Source organism: Protopterus annectens, chromosome 1.part2 (genome assembly GCF_019279795.1).
Source record: "Protopterus annectens isolate FY-2018-M chromosome 1.part2, PAN1.0, whole genome shotgun sequence".
NCBI classification, from domain to species: Eukaryota; Metazoa; Chordata; order Ceratodontiformes; family Protopteridae; genus Protopterus; species Protopterus annectens.
Window position 1 is genome coordinate 202197316 of NC_056727.1, and position 16479 is coordinate 202213794.

At 39.5% G+C, this 16479-nt stretch overlaps 1 protein-coding gene across 4 annotated transcripts in view; it reads left to right on the forward strand.

Annotated features, from left to right (window-relative positions):
* Positions 1–16479, forward strand: part of EHBP1 (EH domain binding protein 1) — a 3513379-nt gene that overhangs the window by 2371843 nt on the left and 1125057 nt on the right. The window lies entirely within an intron of this gene.

Sequence of the window (16479 nt, forward strand, 5' to 3'; positions counted from 1 at the left end):
TTCCATACATCCTGGTCCTGTCATTGTAATGACCCAACATAATTACATTGCTGTCTCCCTCCTAGCTACCCACTTGGCTAGCCTTCCTCACTAACTTAGTGTCTCAAGTAAAGGTTATTCCTCTGCACGATTCACCTCTTCTCCCCTCTTTTGTCTTTCTTTCAGGCTACACTCTTTAAAACTTTTGCTATTTTGTTAAACAGAAATGTGTTGTAAACTTGTTACTCTCTTTATTGTACTTTTGGGTCTCACTTTTTTTTTCTCCTCATTGTTAATTTTCTGTATATTTTGTTTTGTAATTTGAACTACTTATATCTTTTGTATATTGATGCTGTTGTTTTAAATTGTACTTACTTTGATGCAGTTCTGGTGCTTTTCTCCTTGGGTCTCCACTGATAATGAGCTTCTGCTCAGACGGACTAACCCGGTTAACAAATGTCAAATAAATAAATAATAAATATTAATAGGAGGTGATTGGAACTTGATCTGTAGTGATAAGGATGTATGAGAGGGCCCAGAAGGGAAACTATGACTAGAGAAGAAAGATTTTTTTTAAGAAATCATGAAGGTATTTGGTATAGAAGATGTTTCTCAATTAAGAGGAGACCAAATAGAATTCTCATACTGTTCCTCAGAGTATAGTAATTTAACAATCCTGAATTGAAATTACATATCTCAGGAGTATGTTTATTTCATTAAAAGGTTTGAGACCCACCCAAAAACTGTGCCTGATAATGTCCCTGTAACAATTAGATTAAGGACACAGGGAAGCAAAATACAATAGAGGCGCTGGTGGCATTTCCCTACTTATTTATTGAAAAGAATAACTGGGTGACAGGCAAACTATGAGAGCTGTTAAAAAGACAGATGCTACTCTAGAACGGGTTTCTCATGGCTGGTATAAGACGAAATTGGTCTTTAAAATCATGGTATAAATAAAAGAGAAAGAGATATGGTAAAATGGTAGTAACAACTGTTTAGAAGGGCTGGCAAATGCCATACTGTTACAAAGAAAAAGGAGCAAATATCAGTTGCTAAGGGAAGAGTAAATGAGCAGTTGAGTAATATCTGTAAGCATTGAAGTATTACAGATAAGCAATTATATTTCCACAGTAGTCCCATAGCAGATAAAGTGTTAGCCCATAGACGTGCCAACAGAAAGTAGAAATAACTCTAGTTAAACTAAAAGACCCTAGTACTAGGAAAATAATTGGAGACTATGAGGAGATATTAGAAATAGTTTTGCTTTCTATATCAGGGGATCCAGGAAGTTAGGATAATGAGCAATTGGAGTTATTCGTGGAAGACTTAAATATGCCAACATTAGGGAGTGAGGATGCTAAACAATTGACAATGTAGATAAAAAGAAAAGAAATGAGAAGCGCTTTATAAAAATGTTATGTATAATCAACCAGTAGGAAAATCTTCAGGGATTGGTGGCATCACTGTAGAAATTTGGAAGTTGAAAGATAAAAAAATTATTAAAGGTTTGGAGGCTGTTGTTTAGTAACATATTGATGGGGGAGAAGTACCTGCATTTTGGAAAAAGGCAGTGATGACAGTATTACCGAAGGCAAGAAAGAGCCCAGCAGACTCTGCATCATATAGACTGTTTTCAATTTTGAACCATAGCTGTAAGGTGCATGTGAGCAGCCGCAGTGGTGCAGCGGTTAGCGTTGCCGCCTCACAGCAAGAGGTTCTCCGGTTCGATCCTCGGCTGGGGTGCCTTCTGTGCAGAGTCTGCATGTCCTCTCTGTGGTTGCATGGGTTTCCTCTGGGTGCTCCAGTTTCCTCCCACTTCCCAAAAACATGGTGTAGGTGGATTGGACAGTCTAAATTGGCCCTAGGTGTGAGTGTACCTTCTGTGGAAGGTTGGGCACTGGGCTAGCAACTCAACACCATAAAACTCCACTGCCAATCATGAGCGGACAGGTGATCCGCTGTGGTGACCCCTAACCGGGAAAAGTCGAAAGAAGAAGAAGCTGTAAGGTGCATGTCTATATTGGCTAAAGGAATGACAACAATTTTGCAAAACCTGATAGACATGGAACAGTGTGTGGGAGGCAGGCATTTCATAATATTAATAAAACAATGCTGATACAAAAGGAATCTGAGCACAAATGTACCTAAATGCAGAAAAAGCAATGACAGAGTCTGCTGGGTGTTGAGTGCAATGATAAAATTTGCATTTTGAGACCAAATAAGAGTTAATAAACTATATGCAGGCTCAGAGGCAAGAAAATGGTGGAAGGACTCTTTCTAACAGGTTAGGTTTGAGTAGAACAACAAGGCAGGGATGCACTCTTCCCTTTGATGTTTGCATTATGTTTAGCCTTTGGCTAGGAAAATAAGAGGTTCACAAAGTTCAGGCTTATGATTAGTATGGAATTCAGGAAATGTTAGCTTTCTTTTGTCTAAAGCCTTCAACTCAGTTTGTCACAGCAAATTTTTACTTCAGATGTCCTCATTAGGTCTTTCCACCCACCCTTTTAAGGTTCAAAAGCTACCTGTCCAATAGTTATCCGACAGTAAAATGGCACTCCACCCTCTCTCTATACCTGCCAGTCATCACTGGTGTATCACAAGGCTGTATCCTTGGTCAGCTCCTCTTTAACATTCTCACCTTCACTCTCCACACATCCACGCAACAGGCCTCTCTAATACAGCGCACACAGAAGACTCCTTAGGTTCATAGATTATTACTAGTCCAACTGACCATGTAAACTATTTTAAGCTTAGCCAATTACCCCATATGAGAAAAAAACCCTGCACCTTGTGTCTGCAAGGTAAACACCTTTACCATTATGCCAACCTCCCACCCATGCTCATTTGCATATCTGACAACATGGCACACTTCCAGAAAATTACGTTTAACCATACCTCCCAACCGTCCTGAATTACTCATTTTTACTGGGTTTTGGGCTCCAAATAATGGGGTGCCACGATTCCTGAGTGGCACCTCTACATTTCCGATGTTTTTCCCAGCTTTTTTTTTTTTTAATTTTTCTTTCGTTTTTTGAGCTGATGTCATCACGTGCACGATGACATCAGCCAATCGGAATTGAGCTCAAGGGCACGCATTTCCGGCTCACTGTTTGAATTGAATGGATCTGCAAGTGCGAGCGGGTAGGAAATGACAAGCTAGCTTTTAAGGTACTATTATTTTTGCTTGCTTGGGTATTTTTGTTATGCTCCTGAGTTAGCTTAAGGTATTTTTGCTTGTTAACAGCATGACAGATTGGAGTTTTGTTATTCTTCCGCTTGGCCCATGAACTGAGTTATTTCTGCTGCTTGGGAGACATTATGCCCATATTTTGAGTTATCTCAACACTGGTGTGTGCAACGTTATTCTGCTGCTTGCGTGTATTTTCTTGCAGAGCTGAACAACTGGTGTGTGTGTGTATGTGTGTGTGTGTGTGTGTGTGTGTGTGTGTGTGTGTGTGTGTGTGTGTCCATCCGTCCATCCCCAGGTGAATACACCTGGTGGCTAGAGGTACACAGGCTCAAACACTGTACCGTGGGTACAGGTAAAAAGAGCCTAAAGTCCCTAGCCACCACTTGAGACTTTATGCCTCATATTTTTGTTCTGTTCCTCATTAAATCTGTGGTTTTCTGGATTTTTGTGGCTAATCACTGAAGGATTGAATTCACTAAATAATGACAGGCATTTGAATTTCAGACTTTATATTCTTCAGAAAATAAATGGTAACACAAAACCTTTTATTCTAGCAATGTTCTATGTTTATAAGATCAGTATTTGAAATGTATCCCTATTTTGGAGCTATATTCTCCCATTATTGGCTTTGTCCAGGTTTTTTATGCTAGGATGTTGAGAGCTATGGTGAGAAGTGAGAACTGAATTCGGTAAATGATAGCCATTTACGTCTCAGTCTTCCTGTCTTTCATGAAACTGCTGATTTGGCATAGTGGTATGTTGCTCTGACTGTGGTGCACAGGGTCCTGGGTTCAAGACTTGGCAGTGAAATGCATGGTGGTAACACAACATTTTATTCTAGCAACTTTCCAAAATTATACAAGCAATATTTAACATGTTTCCCTGTTTTTTGGCCTTTTGCCCCCCCCCCCCCAAAAAAAAAAAAAAAAAAAGAAAACTGAAATTGAAAATAAGTGTGAGAAGCTGTGCAATATGCCTATGGCTTACACTACTGTTATTCTGTTTATGTATATGTATGTAATATATATATATATATATATATATATATATATATATATATATATATGTGTGTGTGTGTGTGTATGTAAGTAGACTTTTATGATGGAAATGTTCTGAATTTGGCAGTTTTGTCATTATTGGTTCATTCATTTTGTTTCATTTCGTACTGGAAAAATATTCAAACAATAAATTTAAAATACGCTGTAACAAGTGTGCTATATTATTATACAAGGAATATAATGTAATAAAGTCAGGAAGGTGTCTCAAAGAACGCATGTATGTTTCTTGTTTTGTTTGCAAGGGGCCTATGATTTGAAAAAAACAACTCAAAGGTAGTCTTTATCCACCATTGGCCAGATGCATTTTCTTTGGATGTGGTGTGGGTTTCAATGCTGTTTCAATGAATGTGAGTTCAAGGGCAAAGAAGTTTTAATGCTAAGTCTATTTTCATTGAGAGACAGTATTGCCATGTTTAGCAGATTTCTGTTAGTGTTTGTGTATTATGCTACAAAATGTAAAAATAAAATCCAAATAATCATTATAGAAGTAAAGCAGTATGCACACATTAGTGTTTATAGTAAATGGGGCAAAATAGCCAGGTAATGGGACATTGGAATGGCTGCAGGGGGACTCTGGTGCCATATTTTGGTTGTCTGTTCTTCAGTTTGCGTTTGAAAGTTGGTATCCCACAATTCCATTGGAGTGAGCATGGTTAAAGAATTATGTATGCAAATTTTATGTTAATCAGCGTACAGATTTGTACCTATTTTGCATGGGCCTTGTCCAGATTTTTGATGTTTCCAGCTTGAGAGGTATGCTTTTAACAGCTACTGAAACATGGCTTTGCATCTCCCAACTCATGTTTACCCCTAACCAAAAAAAAAAAAAAAAAAAAAACTTTTTCCCACAAAATCCCTCTCTCATAAAAAAATAAATTTAAAATCCTCTGTCTTGATGATACAACTATTGAAGCCACTTCTCATAGCAAATTATTAGGGATGATACTGGATGATAATGTTAAATTTTATCTGCATATACAAAATTGCTTAAGAAAATTCATCAAAAACTAGGATTACTTTACAGAGCCAAACATTTTCTCACCAATGCAACTAAAACTATACTTGCCACTACTTATCTCTTCACATTTATTTATGGCACTCCCATCCTTACTAACCTCCATGCATAAAAAAAATCTAAACTTGAACAATGCTATAATAAAGTTGCTAAATTTGCAGCAAATGCTCCTTTCAGAACCTACCACTGTGTAGCACTAAAAAGCCTAAAATGGTTAGGACTACCCCATCAACTAACATGTACACAGCTTCTTAATACTTATAAAATTATCCAGTATCCATCTGCTTTTCCGGCACTAAATACCATTCTACACAATTGTGTTTCCAGTTGGTTTTTATGATTCAGTGACCAATCTGTCCACAGACCTGTCAAATCTGCTGGACATTGTCTACACTAGTACCATGCTGCTAAGGCCTGGAACTCCTTACCTGCATCCATCAGGTCAGTACCCTCCCTCCCATCCGTGAAAACCATTCTGAAAGTCTTCCTTGCCAAAATCTGGCTCCGATCTTGCTCAACCAGGATAAACTATATCCTTAAATGTGAACAAATACCTATTCATACCTTATAGCACCTTACTCTTCCTTCTTCATTCTTTCCCTTCCTTCTCTCAAGTTCTCTCCTCTGGCTTTCTCTCAAAATATACTGTAAGCCTGCATTTCTCTCACTTCATATTGCAGTTCCTGTTTGTGTAATACTAAATTACTTTTTTACTTTCTCTGTAAACTGGCTAAATGTTCTCTAAATATTAGACCATTGTCCTATAATTTGTATCTGTTCCCAACCAGTGTTTTCATATTGTGTCTAATTTGGTGTAATTATTTAAACTGTAAATGGTTTTTCTATTATTTTTGAAAATTGTAAAATCATTGTTCTTAAAATATTTTGTAATACTTTAGAGCTTTTCTCTCCCGGGCCTCCGCTGAAAATGGCTCCTACCCAGTCAGACTTTCCCAGTAATCAAATGACAATAAATAAGTAATAAATAAATAAATACCTCAACAAATTAGGAGAGACAAGGTCTTACCCTCTGTGCCAATTAGCAATAATAGCTTGGGAATGGACTTCTCAGTATTCTCTGGCTCTTCAGGCGTTAGACATCCCATTGTAGCAGAGCATTGTGGTTGAGCAGATCCTGGGCAGATCTGCACAAGTGGAAGCTGAAGGCAGTGGTGTTTCAGGATCTAGTCCAGATGTGGTGAATGCCTCTAATGGATCTGTTCATCTCCTTCCAGTACAAACAACTGGAAAGAAATTTCTGTTCCCGACACCCTTGCAGCCCTGCTTTGGAGGACAAGACACATTGTCATTCTCTGGGACAGGAATGTTCCTGTTTGCATTTCCACCTGTTCCACTGATTCACAAGGTATTTTTGAAGTTAAAAGGGAAATGATAAACATCATTGTGGTGACCTCCTATGGCCCAGGCAATCTTGGTTCTCCCTGTTTATGGTATTGAAGGGTAATTACCACAGAATTCCTCACATGCTAAACTTGCTCACACAGTCTCAGGGGTGACTAGTGCATCCCAGTTTGTAAAAACTTCTATTGACAGCCTAGATGATTCTATCTTGACTCCATTTAAGCACTTGCTTTTTTGAGAATGTGTAGCAGGTGCTAGAAAATCTGCTATTAGAAAATCTTATGTTTCTAAGTGGATGAGGTTTTCTAAGTGGTGCCTAAATGGAAAGAAAAGGCCCATTGTGGTTATTATACCTGTCTGGTTTTGAAATATTGGTGTGAGCCACTTCAAGATGGCATACAGTATGTGTCAGTTAAGGTGCATTTAGTGGCCATCTCTGCTTGTCAGGTAGTGGATCCCTGCCTTTCTTTCTTTTTTTTTTTTTTTTTAGATAAAACAGTTCATGATAGGATTATTGCATATGAGACACCCTCACAGGCAAATTCCTCCTTCATGGAATCTCAGCTGTGTTCTTGAAAAATTTACCTTACCACCTTTCGAATGGCAGCTCATGCTGATCTTAAGTTCTTAACAGGAAAAACTGTTTTGCTCATTGTTTTGACATCTGCAAGGTGCATTTGTAAGGTGCAAGCTGTCAATGTGGGCCTACCTTAACTGATTTCCCACAAGGATAGGGTGTATTACGCAGTTATCCTATTTTCAGGCCCAAAGTGGTTTCAGTCTTCACTTTCTATCAGTCGTTTAATCACCCTGTGTTCTTTACAGAATTTAAGTATAAGGGATAGATATTACTACAGTGGATATAAGGTGTGCACCCCCCCCTGTTAAAATGACAAGTTTTTGTGATATAAAAATATGAGACCATAATAAATAATTTCAAAACTTTTCCCCCCTGTATGTGACCTAATTACAGCATTCAGTTTTCTTGGGTACACACTTGCCGTCAATTAAAGAGACTCTGATTAACCAAAATAAAGTTCAGCTATCCTAGTAGGATTTTCCTGACATTTACACAGTTGCCTGCTACAGCAAAGGCCATGGTTCGCAGAGAGCTTACAAAGCATCAAAGGGATCTCATTGTGGAAAGGTATCAGTCAGGAGAAGGGTACATAAAAATTTCCACAGCATTGGATATACCATGGAGCACAGTGAAGACAGTTATCAAAAAGTAGAGAAAATATGGGACAACAGTGACGTTACAAAGAACTGGATGTCCCTCCAAAATTGATGAAAAGACAAGACGAAAACTAGTCAGGGAGGCTGCCAAGAGACCTACAGGAACACTGAAGGAGCTGCAGAAATTTCTGGAAAGTACTGGTTGTGTACTACGTGTGACAACAATCTCCCGTATTCTCCATATGTCTGGACTATGGGGTAGGGTTGCAAGATGGAAGCCCTTTCTTACACAGAAAAATATCCAGCCCCGGCTAAAATTTACAAAACAGTACTTCAAGTCTCGCAAAAGCATGTGTGAAAATGTGTTATGGTCTGATGAGACCAAGGTTGAACTTTTTGGCCACAATTCCAAAAGGTACATTTGGCACAAAAACAGCACTTCACATTACCAAAAAAAAACACCATCCCCATGGTGAAGCATGGTGGTGGCAGTGTCATGCTTTGGGGTTGCTTTTCTTCATCTGGAACTAGGGCTTTAGTCAAGGTAGAGGGAATTATGAACAGTTCCAAATACCAGTCATTTTTGGCCCAAAACCTTTAGGCGTCTGCTAGAAAGCTGAAGATGAAGAGGAGTTTCAGCCTACAGCATGGCAATGACCCCAAGCATACATCCAAATCAACAAAAGAATGGCTTCACAGGAAGAAAATTAAAGTTTTGTAATGGCCCAGCCAGCGCCCAGACCTAAATCCAATAGAAAATCTGTGGGGTGACCTGAGGGCTGTGCCCAAGAGATGCCCTCGCAATCTGACAGATTTGGAGCGCTTTTGCAAGGAAGAGTGGGCAAATATTGCCAAGTCAAGATGTGGCATACTGATAGACTCTTTTCCAAGAAGACTGAATTCTGTAATTAAATCAAAAGTGCTTCAACAAAGTATTAGTTTAAGTGTGTGCACACTTATGCAACCAGCTTATTGTACGTTTTTCATTTTTTATATTTTTTCCGCTAACAGACTTGTTTGTTTTTCAATTGAATTGTACAGGTTATAGGTCACATTAAAGGTGGGAAAAGTTTTAAAATGATTTATTGTGATCTCATTTTTTGTATCACAAAAAACTGGCATATTAACAGGGGTGTGTACACTTTTTATATCCACTGTATATACCTTGGATGTGCATAGGCAGATCAGGCACTACCTTGACAGAGCAAATCCCTTTAGGAAGGCGTATTTCCTTTTCTGGGGCAAAAAAGGTCAGCCTGCCTCTAAGTAATTCATTGTACGTAGGTTGTACTCTGGTATTATTTTTTTGCTACACCCACCACGGTGAGGTGAATCCAGGCAAGGTGAAGGCAGTTGTCACCAGGCCCTTTTCCTCATCTGTGACATTTTGGAAAAAAAATTGAGTGTACAAGTATTCTAGAGGCAGTAGCCTGGTCCTCCGTTCTTCCTTTCATGAAGCACTACAAACTGGATTCTTTTCTAGATCCAGTGTAAGCATCATGAGGACTGTTCTCCAGATGTTTCTGGACCCTTATCCTTCTTCCTCCCAAATTGGGTAAGCTTTGGGAAATCTACCCATATACCTTTAAGGCTCTTTTTGTGGAACATAGTACAGTTGAGCAAGTTCTACATACCTGTAACAATAGATGTTTGTCAAACACACTTCCTTACTGGCAGTACCCCCACCACCGCCATCGCCTTTTATGTTGGATGTATATAGTTGGTTGTAAGAGGTGCTGTTGGGTTTTTTTCAGCAACCTTTTTTGATGTGCATGTGTGTGTGTGTGTGTGGGTGTGTGTGTGTGTATCTGGCATTTGGTTTGGAACAGTATGGGGCAATCGGTGTTTCCAATACTTGTACTTCATCTGCTGTTCCTGTTGGACCATAGAATACTGAAAGGGTCCTGTTTGTGAGTGTGAAGGGCTGCCCTGGTTCTGCTGTGTGATTGGTTCTTCACCCTCACAGACAGGCAATGGAAGGAGTTTTGAGATTTGACAAACTGCCAGGGGGAGGGTAGCAGGGTACTACTACCCATGTGCCAGTAAGCCAGTGTATTCTATGAACATCTGCTAGCACAGGTAAGTTGAACTTGTGCAACTGCACTTTATCTTTCCATGTTGAGATATTCATTTCAGCTTATAAAACATTATTTTTTTTCTAATATAGTAACCCCACATGGGTACCTGCTCCTGCACCAAATATAAAATGATAAAATGCTGCCCACTCTTGCAATACTAATACTTGATGAAAAGCTTTGTGCATTCATTAAGTGTTAATAATTTCTGACTAGCCATTTTGTCAATCTGCTGTCCTTATTTTATTCAGTTTATTTTTGTTTTTATTGACATCCAAGTAACGCCTCCAGGTGCATCTGCAGTTAACTCCTACTGATGCCTCCAGGCATCAAATATTGCTTGTTCATATTTGCATGAATAATTCCAAAACCATACTATGTACAAGGTTTTAAAATATTTCATCTTAAAGCTTACACAATGGCAAAATAAACTGTATTAATATTTGACCACTGTGTAGTGCAGGTAAATAGATATTAACTGTTGTTTTTATGATATTAATTTATATAGATATAATTTTCACATTCTACTAAATATCTCCAACCATGTAACACAGACAGAACTCCTTCATATGAAAGCTCTCAGCTAGATGAATAAAATATTGCTGACAGTACGTGTGTAACTTGAGTGGTTGCTGAGATATTATAAGTTGTTTACAAAATATTGCCAGTTACTGTGATTTATAAAATTCAGTTTAAGACCTAGAACCTGAAGAATGATATCATTATAAAATAGTTTGTGTTGAAGAGTTTGCCATTTACACTTCTTTCATAACCCCTATGGTTCCAGAGATATGAACATTTGTTTGAAATGTGAGGACATAATTTGATTCTGTCAAAAGGCTTAGGCTGTGCTCATTGGAAGTTACAGTGCAAACTTCCTGAGCTCCATTGGAATGAATGAGTTAAAGACATTACTAAATTTGTAGGAAATGCCTGCAGCACCAACCTCCCATCATCACTGTGCACCACATGATGACATGGATCCATGCAGCATTCCTCTGGCTTTCTGGAATTGCCGTAGTTTAAAGGAAAAGTGAAAAAAGTAATGCATTTACTTTTTTAATGGCATTTACAAATTCAAAAAGCAGCATCAAAACTCAGTGAAGGAGGCCACACTTCTCGACATTCTTCTGGTAAGTAGAATTCATTGCACATGATCTTAAGGGGAAGTTAATGGCAGCAGTAGTGAGAAGCAAGAAAACGGTGACAGTGCAGGTCATAAAATTAAGTACTAAATGTGGTGGTAGAAGGGTTGAAACTGAGTGAGAAGGCTGAAGAGTGGTTTTAGGTATATGGTAGGTTTACAGCAGAAAGGAGAAAAGAAAGAGTAGAAATTGTTAGGTTAGTAAATTATGGAAAGGATAGAACACTACAGAGAACAAGAACTGACTTGGGAAAGGCAGCCACAGGAGGAAAATGAGTGTACAGATCAGAAACACTGAAGCTTGTAAGGCAGAAAAGGAATTAATCAAAATTAGGAAGGCCGAGTCACAGAAGTCTTGTGGGATATACCATAAAATGCTAACAATTCTGGCCTTATTACTGGTGGTTCTTCCGATCGTATTTCTTAATAAGCCTATGATCATGCTGAGAAGTCACAGAAGATTGATTTAGGCTTCAGTGGTGCCAATAAAAGAGGTGGCAAGAATGATCCATTAAATGTTAGGCCAGTCAGTATGACCCAAGTGCTAGGGAAAGTGGAGGAAAACTGATGCGAGTGATGCAATTGGCATACCTGGAGAAGATGTTAATAACCTTAGATTCATACACAAAAGGTTGTGCCAGTCAAACATGATCCATTTCTTTGAGTTATATTGGAGCTTGATAAGTAAACATCAACATTAAAGACAGCATCAGGTTTGGTCCACAGCAGTTTGATTTTGTAAAAGGAAGACCCTGTCCAGTGAACCTGGTTAACATTTTTGAGAAGGTAATACAAGCTGATCTGGCCAAGGCATTTGACACTACTCCCCATGCCAGCATAATTAGTAAACTAAGTGTGCTACAAATAGATCCTTATGTGGTAAGATGGATAGCAAATTGGAGAAAAGAACCCAAACAGTGCAGGTGGCAGTAGCAGCATCCATGAACATGAAGGTGAACAGTGGTGTCCCACAGGGCTCAGTGCTGGGACTGTTTTTGTTCAGTATTTACGTCTGTGACCTATAGACTAAAAAACAAGACTTATGGTTAACCAGGTTTGTAGATTAATGCAAACTGGGAGTCATTGCCAAAGCGTTCTCTGACACAGAAGATATGCATTAGGAACTTACACTTATAAATACCCTGTGTATTGAAAAAGGGATTCTAGTAAATGCCAAAAAATCCCTCTAATATACTGCACTGACAGTACCCCATTTCAGAATGAAAATGTAATTAGAGACCTGGGAATGTGGGTTTATAATTTCTTCTGCTTTAATCACCATGTAGCAGCAGCTGTTAGGAAGTCCTACTTGGCACAGCTAATCACCAGGAGAATATTATCCAGATCTAAAGATGATGTTGTTCCCTTTTATTTAGCGCTGCTCAGGCCAGTTATACAATACAGTAACCCCCTTTCCGATGTACTGCACCAGACATAAACAGTTGGAAAGACCCCAGAGATTCTTAAAAAAGAGGGTCTTAGGCTTAAAATCCCATAGCTAACAGAAAAGACTAGAAGCACTGTCTCTCTTTTCTCTGTCATATAGGCTGCTCAGAGGAGACCTATATCTTGCCTTCCAAGCAGTCAGAGACCAAGCAATCCAGGATCTCTTGTAGCTTCACAAATCAAACAGTCCCTCAGATACCAGAACAAGACACCTAAACCTGCATTATCAAATAAAAAAACAAGGTGGAGAGACTCGTTTGTTACTCAGCATCTTTCTCTCCTCTGGGGTAAACTCTCCTTGCAGTTAAAGCAGTGTGATTTCAAATGGGACCTGACTAATTGGATGGGTACTGGGAAAAGCCGAAAAGACAAACATTTATAAATTCATTGCAGCCATGACTGACGTAGCCCTTCTTGAGACAGGAGGTACAGTTTGGGGTTGGAACTCCAAGGTATAATGGCCACGAGACTCCATAACCTTGCGCTTTCCATGATTCTTGTGAAACCATGTTGAGGTGATGTAGCTTGACGTCACAAAGGCTTTTGAGGGTTCCTATTACTTGAACGAATGTTTAGGTTAGCGAATACCTAAATGTTGACCTGGTAATAGCAAAAGCAAAAAACCGCAAACGGCCGATTTAACCCAGGGAAAGAATTCCCTCTGTCATTATGCAGATTTTTCTCCTTTCTCCACTGTAGAGCAATATCAGATTTGGTATATTTAGTTAGGGGGTGTGGGGGGCACAGCCCCCTACTTTATTTTGGTTTAATTTTTTTTTTTTGTGGCTGAGGGAATACATTCCCTACATTAAATCAGCCATTCGCTATTTTAATGTTTTGATATTAGGTTGACCCAGCCGCGGTGGTGCTGAGGTTAGCATTGTCGCCTCACAGCAAGAGGTTCTCCTGTTCGATTCTCGGCTAGAGCACCTTCTGTGTGGAGTCTGCTTGTCCTCCCCATGGTCAAGTGACGCTAAAGACATGCAGGTAGGTGTGAGCATGAATGGGCGTGCCTTGTTTGAAGGTTGGGCATCGGGCTGGCAGCTCGGCACTGTGAAAATCCACTGCCAATCATGAGCGGACTGGAGTTCGGCTGTGGCGACCCCTAACTGGGAAAAGCCAAAAGAAGACCATATTACCAGGTCGACGTTTAGGTATTCGCTAACCTAAACTTTTGATAGGGTAATATAGACATGGCTTTTGATTCAGTATCACACAGTAGGGTAATAAGTAAGCATCAGTGTTTGGGAATGGATAGAAAATGAGGTCAGTGGGTGAAAGCATGGCTTGAGGTGGAGGATGCTGTGAGCAGTAGTGACAGGCACTCTTTTTGGAGATCAGGAGTGACCACTGGTGTGCTCCAGGAGCCATTGGGGCTGATGCATATAATTTGTTTTTTTGTTTCAGACATCACAATGGAAAATGAAAATTGTGCTTCTCCTTGTGCAGATGACAGCAATATAGAGGTCATAGTTAGGGAAGAAGAGAAGAGTCTGGCAAGGGCTTTGAAAATATTGGTGGACTAGGAAAAGTGGCATCTAATGTTTAAAAAAATAGAGTAGATAGTATTTAAGAAATAACTCATCTAGATACCAGCCAGGAAAGATGCATGGAGGTGGTTGTGATGTCCCTTTCTCTGGACCAGTAATCAAGGAGCCTGAATCCTCACCACTGACACCGGTGAAGGACGTTCACATAGAACAAAGATAGATACATACAGTACTTGCAGATGCAGCTGTCTGCACAAGCACAATTTTCCTTAAGAGCACACAGGGAACACACTAAGTCTGGGGTCCAGGTTTCCCTACCTCTCTCTCACTCTCTCTGTCTCTCCATGCTGCTAATAAGACTGCCCACTGGCACAGCTATAGAGCTGAGTCCTCAGCCAAGTGTCCCAGGCCAAGTCCTCTACCACCCTCTCTGTGAAACCAGTGCTGTGTCCTAGGTCCAGGTACCTGACACACACACACACACACACACACACACACACACACACACACACACCCCTACACCTAGGAATGGCTGGCACTGATTTTCTGCTGTGCTTCTCTCTGCCCAGACTGTAAGGTAGGTACTGCCATCAGGACACTCCAAAGCCAGCTACTCTAAGGCTCTTACAAGGGTACCCAATTATACTGAGGGAAATTAATAGTAATACGACTGGTAGTGATTGACCAATGCAGCAAGACTTTCAGGAGTGGCCACAGTACCACTAAATAAATGCAAGTACTCTCAAAGGTTAAAACATTCTCTAAAAGACCAGCCACAATGAAATGTTTAAATATTTGAAAATGAAAATACTAAATATATATTTTAATAAACACCAGAGTTTCAGTCACAGGAAATATTAAAAATAACACAGATACAGAAAAACAATACTTAACTAATTACACTATATTTTCCTGGCTGATCTAAAGAAATACTATTCCCTAGTTCACTTACTAGAACAAGGCAAGATGATGTAGGTGAGGGGTCCTTCTTGTCAGGCTTCAAAAACAGACTGCACTGAGACTTCTGTCTCATCCAATATTAAAACATAATTTCAGTGCTGTATTATAGAATGACATTATATACATATGGTCATCTGACTTCTGGTTCCCATATTAACCCCATTTACTAGAAATTGAACCAGAATCTTGCACATATGTGTTACCATACGCACAGCTAGAGCTTTGCTAAGATGTGTAATAGCATAAAACCATTTCAACACTTTCACCCTTCCAGGATGGCAATTAGTTCACTGCTAAGGGCAATACAGCAGGATTCCTAGTCCTTGTTTTCACAGACATTTTGTCTCTGGCTGCAGTCAGAATTGTAATATACAATCTTTTTGGCCTAAACCAGGAAATTTAATTTCAAACTGTTTTTTAAAGTTAGCTGGACGAGATTAATCTCTTCGCTTCCAGTATCCTCTGTTACATTATTAATTTTAGCAGTTACGTATTTCTTTTTCTGTCCAGCAGGACCCACTGTTGGTACATTTTTTAACTCGAGCAACTTTACAAGTACAGTTTCAACACAAGCACCTGTATAAATCAGTTTGATAAATTACATATAATTCTTTACAAAACTCCAGCTAGCTATGCTGGCATAAGTTACACATCCACTGCACTACTTCTCATGGCGTAGCTGGCAATACCTCACATTGTCACAGTGGCAATAATGTTTTCAGTCAGACTGGGTGCAGACTGAATAAGTGACAGCTGAAGCAAGTGGAAATTCTCAAAGAAGTGGACTTCACAGAGAGGTTATCTTCCTGCTTCTTAGGACCACTGCATGTGGTTCTTGAAACCATGTAGGAATAAGAACACGATATTCTTTGAGAGTGTTCAGAGGAAGGCAGAAAGGCTGAAAAAGAGAATGGAAGGAGGAAGTTATGTAGAGGTAAAAGAGTTCAAATTGCACTCTGTACAGGATAAGAGGAAAGGAGTGATATTGTTTGGCAATATAGGATTGTAAAAGAAGGTAATGAGAGGTATGAATTCAGTAGGAAAGGGTTAAGAATAGGAAGAGGCACCAGCAACAAACACAGAGTTTATTTCAGCCTTGACCTAGGGGAAATGTTGGTTCACAGAAAATGTGCTACATGCACAGAACGGATTGATGGCACGTGTTTAGGAACAGGACAGCAGACCCACTTAAAGTGGTATGAAATGTTTGGAAGAGGGGGTTATAGCAAATAGGAAGAGTAGCTGCTGGTTTATTAGCTGCATACATTGGGTATCTTAGATGGACAAAAGTTTTCCTCTGCTTGCCACAGTGATGTGATTGATGCAAAGGATAGTTTTGAAGTTCAACTTTTTGTGATGAGGCATCGGTTTTACTAGTGAAGTGATGCTGTTTGGATTGACAGACTAGCTATCAACTTCTTTTCTCAAGGATCTGGGACAAAGCTAAAACATAATGAGGGACAATGTCCCAAAATCTTGGACAGTTTTTAAATGTTTTCCTAATTCACTTAAAAGTTAATGGAACAAAATGTTTTGCGTCATCATGCAATTTCTGTACAATAAGAACTACGAAACTTT